Below are 5,538 nucleotides of genomic sequence, written 5' to 3' on the forward strand. Positions count from 1 at the left end.
AGACATGTAACAGTATCTCCCCCTCCCGGTAGGCGCGTCCCGCGCTGTAACCGTACCACCGGGGAGGGGGGGTGGGCGCCCTGGATGCCGGTGTAGGACGGGGATACCGGATACAGAGGAGGCATCCAGGGCGGGTCAGGGGACTCCGAGGGCCATGGCGGGTCAGGAGGCTCGGAGGGCCATGGCGGGTCAGGAGGCTCGGAAGGCCTTGGTGGGTCAGGGGGCTTGGACTCGGGTGGTCTGGGCGAAGTAGCCATAGTGGCCTACACTAAAGTCCGAAGCATAGCCACTATGGCTATCAGGATAACAGGTATATGGCCCCCCGCCAAAATTTTTTTGATGAAGTTAGCTCGGACATTTGGGGGCGCTCTGGAGGCACGGACACTAGGGGGCACTCTGGAGGCGCGGACTCTTGCGGGGCGGACTCTTGCGGGCGCTCTGGAGGCACCTTCTTGGCGCAGGCACAGGGGGGCGCTCTTGAAGCGCGGATTCCTGAATGCGCTCGGGCAGCGCGGAGCTGGACGGAACCAGCAGCGACACAGGAGAGCTGGACAGGACCAGCGGAGGCACAGGAGGGCTGGACGGGACCAGCAGGCTTGCCATACTTCTCGGCGGGCTTGCCGTACTTCTCGGCGGGATTCTTGGCGGAATCGCCGTACTTCTCGGCGGGATTCTCGGCGGGGTTGCCGTACTTCTCGGCGGGATCGCCGTATTTCTCGGCGGGATTCTTGGTGGGATCGCTGTACTTCTCGGCGGGGTTGCCGTACTTCTCGGCGGGATTGCCGTATTTCTCGGCGGGATGGCCGCACTCTCTGTCGGCGGGGTAGCTGCACTTCTTGGCGGGTTTGCCGCCTTCCGTGTCGGCGGGTTTGCCGTGGCCGCGGACGGCGGTTGGAATCCGTGGGTCTCAGCTGACGAGTGGGTTCCGGCTCGGGCCCGGACGCTTCCCAGACACCGAAGAATGGCCTCTCTCCAACATAATCCCGCGGTGTCTGGGAGGTCCACGGGACGGTGGTAAGTGGCCCCGAGTCGGAACATCTCTATGATGACGGAGTCCGCCAGCGTCATCTTCTCGGCGAGCTCACAGAACTTACACGTGAATTTGAAGAAGGGGAGATCCAGGAAGGTTAGGGCGGCGACTGCTTCCACGAATTCCATAGTCTGTTCTTGGGTCCGTGATTCTGTTACGCGTGGTGTTCTTCAAGGAGCACGAGGAGACGACGAAATGCAATTACACTCTTTAATAAAGATAAATAGGTACAGGAACACTACATCACGTTGCATTTCGACATTAGAACATCAACTGAACATTAATCACGGACAACCACAAAGGGAGAACTGAGGGCTTTTAAAGGAACAGGAACAAAAGAGCAAACAACATAATCAAACTCAGGTGGGGACAATGAAACGATAATTAACTAATGAAGGCAGGAACTAAACCAAATGAGGAAAATTGGGACTAGGACAGGCAGACATGTAACATATAGTAGGTGTTTTTTGTTTTGTTTTTTGTTTTTTTTTAACTTCCATAATATTTGAGGTAGGGGGCACAACGATACAATCCTGCTTAGGGCACCCATTTGGCCAAACACTAAACCAAACCCTAATCCTAACCCTAACCATATAGTAAATGCATGAAGTTAATTAATATTACTCAGTACTTCAATGCATAGTTACACTGTAACAAATAAACCTCTTTTGCAAATATTCTATATGTGTTTCTTGGTTTAAATGTTTCTCTTATGTGCAGGAAGAGCACTCTGTCTACGTTTTAGTGGAAAGCATCAAAATCCACACATCCAAGCTCTAATCATACATAATCACTAATCAGAGCATTTCCTCCCTTTTTTCCTCCGGAAACATGTGCTTGATTTGGCACTGCGTATTCGGAGTGGCTGGCGTATGCAGAGGCGTATGAAATGATTCTGCTGCATAATGCAAGTGATGAGGCTTTGGCTGCAGAAAGAGCCAGAGAAAGGGAGAATGAGTGAGCTCTAATGGAATGCAAATGACATCCAGCAGCGATGATAAGCAGGCAGAGGGTCAGCGGGACGAGTCTGTCCCAGTGCCTCTTACATCGCTTTAGAGTGTGACTGCCCTTGAACTCAGCAAAGTTCACGGAGAACAGGGCAATCAGAGAATAGACAGAAACATGCAGAAAAGGGAAAATGTAATGGAGTAAGTGTTTTCCAGAATTAAGAGCAATAATAAAAAAGAGACTATATATATTTGCTGAGAAAAGTCTTCAAATTAATATTTTTGACATTATTGAATAAGATGAGTAAAACATTAAATAGATAAACAATACCTGGTATTAAAGACACATTTTGATGGGTCGTTCACACAGCATGTGTTCTTGTATTTTATCTGTGATAATGCTGGTCTATGCACACATGCAGACAGATGTCTTTGGCCACTGCATTGCCTCTCGCTGTTTTTCAGCATCTCGCGCAATGAATGTTGTATTTTAAAGATGTCAAGAAATTCATCTTGGAAAAATGTGAAACCTGCTTTCTGTTCCATCCCATTGCACTGTGTCCCAGCTGTTTTTGTTATTGTGAGAAAAAGATTCTGTGCTGCCTGCTCTTAGCAAGACTTGCAAAAACATGAGGGTGACATGAAGAGTCACACTGCTTCAGTCACAAAACAAAAACAAATCCGTCTTTGCCTTCTTATTTCTAAGAGCTAAACATGCTTATGTTAGTCAGTGATCACCTGATTTAACGTTGAGCAATCAAGTTGTTCACATCAGACCCATAACAGAAAATGTATTACATTTGAAATTCTGTTTGGCTTATGTTATTGCATTAAATAGTGTTTTTTTTTTTTTTTTGGAAAAGTAACACTAAACCATAAATGTAAATTCTGTCCAGGGCAACATGACTCTCACCCTGCTCTGATCTCTCTTTTCATATTGCTTTTATATTCCATATTCCATATGGCAAAGACATCCAAATATCTTCTTTTTTTTTTTTTATTCCCAGACCTGACCTAAATTCTCAGGAGGGTGAAATGATTTGTAGTTTGTAAGGATGCTGAAGCTGAATTAATTACACGAGTTAACAGTGTTTGATTCATTCATACGCTAATGTCTGCTGGCAAACCAAAGCCTCTGTGCAGGTTTGACAGTAACGTCTCTGCTCACCTCAGAAATGGGGCCAGCTCGTTCAGAGAGAAAGAAAAAGAGAGAGAGCAAGACAGAGAGGATGGAGGACTTACGTCAGCAAACTGAGAAAATAAGATTCAGTCTTTTTTGTTAAGCAGCAATATCTTACAGAGAGATGACTTGCTATTATTCCTATGATTATCATCCACCCATTATTATTATCTTTCAGAAACTATGATAATGAAGATGTTGATTGTTACATTTGCTGACAGTCACGTTGATAATCACAATGGCCACTGATAAACATTCCAAGATTGTTCAGATTTAATTTTCCACTCGGGAACCCAGATTAGCGTGATATTTTAATGACGAAAAGACCTCTGCAAAACTAGCCATTCGATATTTTACTGTTTTATTTATTTATATTGTTTTGCTACTTGAAACAAAGCAGAATAAAAGCTGAAGATTTACCCAAATGCTGAAGACTGAGGGGACCAAGCACATATCGTCTGAGCATTAGTCTGAATATTAAGGTATGTGTGTGTGTCTCCATCAGTGTCCATGATGGTTAAACTACTGGATTTGTGTTCCAAACGCAATGATTCAGTTTCATTGCGACTCCGTCCTCCGAACAGTAGGCTGCAGAGAATCAGCCAGCAGAGGGCAGCAAACACAAGAAATGTTGTTGTTAAAAAGCTATTTTTTGGGGGCGACAATCTTTTCAAGCCTGCAGTGGCAACATCAAAGGCATAAACGCAATACTATTTTCTCCAGTGACATCCTAAGTATTTTATTTCATATTAAAGCCGCCCTTAACGCCTCTACGTGTCTGAAACTCTGAAATTATTCCAGGATTTCAAAGCCATGCATTTGAAGGACATTACTGTCTGTGCAGTGTTGCTATAGTAACTCCAGGGCATGGAGTGTGTCAGGTAATGAATTGCTGATGAACGGCAGAACAGGAAAGCAAACCTGCATTTGAAGAGAGGGAGCTTACCAAATTTAGGCTCCAGAGCTATTTATAAGCTTTCCTAGCCCTGCCCCAACTCACGGCCGTAAAGGTTAAGAAAAGAAAAAAAAGACAGAAAAGGTATCATTGTCTTTAGGTAAAAATTTGGTGTCCATTTCTGGCAAAATGAGAAAATGTGCAGTATGCACAACATTTATTTGGCATAAACAACAATTTTGAGACACTTGAGGTTGGTTGATTGTCCTCACACGGGTGTCAGTCAGCCCTCAGTTTGCAGTGAATTCACCGCCTCTGGTTTCTATAGTAACTGAACAATGTGTGGGGGAAAACGGGGAAAAAGACAATTTACCACATAATGGAAAAAACACCGAAACGTTGTGCATGTGCTTGAGATTTAAAATGTGGTCCTGAAGGCACATTGGCTGGCAGAAGAATGAACGATTTTACCAGTGAGAATGATGAACATTCAAATGTGGCTCAATACGTATAGTTATTTATTGTGTCGTATTGAGCAGTCCAGCGCAGTCCATTGACAGAAGTTATTACACGATGAGGTGAACTATATGAATCCGTGGGTCAGAAGAGTAACAGGATGGAGACGTATTGTAGCAACAAGGTCATCTGGCGTCTTGTTGCCCGCAGTGCTTCTGAAGAGACGGGTGAAATGCCTACAGGCCCCTAACCTCCCTCCACCTCCTGAGAGAAGGGCCGCTTCGTGGGTCAAAGACAGAGAAGCCCGAGGGACACTGCAGTCCTCCTTAGAAATCTCCGATTTGAGGCTGCTAGCCATTCCTATTGAAGGTCTATTTTTAAGTGAATGAAAGCAAAAGACTTCAAAGGACTGCACAAAGAGATGGCTTTTGATAGACATAGTTAAAAACTAGAAGCATTCTGAAGTACAGTGAGGAGCATCAGTAAAATGACATGTTATAGTGGCTGTGTAAATTCAGCTCTGTTATGGAGGGTTAGTCAGTTACTTCAAGACAGATGTATTTCAAAGAACTGAAATGTTTTTAAATCAAGTCATTCTTACATTTGTGAACTACACAAACCACAACAAATGCCATTTAGGTATTTCAAGTACATCATGAGTGCTTTTTTTATACCGGCTCTAGCTTCAGCTTTGAGATTTTGGTAACACTTTACACTACGGTTTTATTAGTTAACATGAACTAACAATGAACAATATTTATACAGCATTAGTTAATATTGATAGAAATATTTACTAATCCATTTTTAAATCTAAAGTTGGATCTATTAACATTAATGCACTTTGAATTAACTTGAGTAACACTTTAGTTTAGGGACCAATTCTCACTATTAACTAGTTGCTTATTAGCAATTACTGGCATATTGGCTGTTTATTAGTGTTTCTAAAGCACATATTAATGCATTATTCTACATGACCATATTCTAGATCCCTTAATCCTTCCCAAATCCTAAACTTAATAACCACCTTATT

The sequence above is a fragment of the Onychostoma macrolepis genome, chromosome 11, assembly GCF_012432095.1.
Source record: "Onychostoma macrolepis isolate SWU-2019 chromosome 11, ASM1243209v1, whole genome shotgun sequence".
Classification (NCBI taxonomy): Eukaryota; Metazoa; Chordata; class Actinopteri; order Cypriniformes; family Cyprinidae; genus Onychostoma; species Onychostoma macrolepis.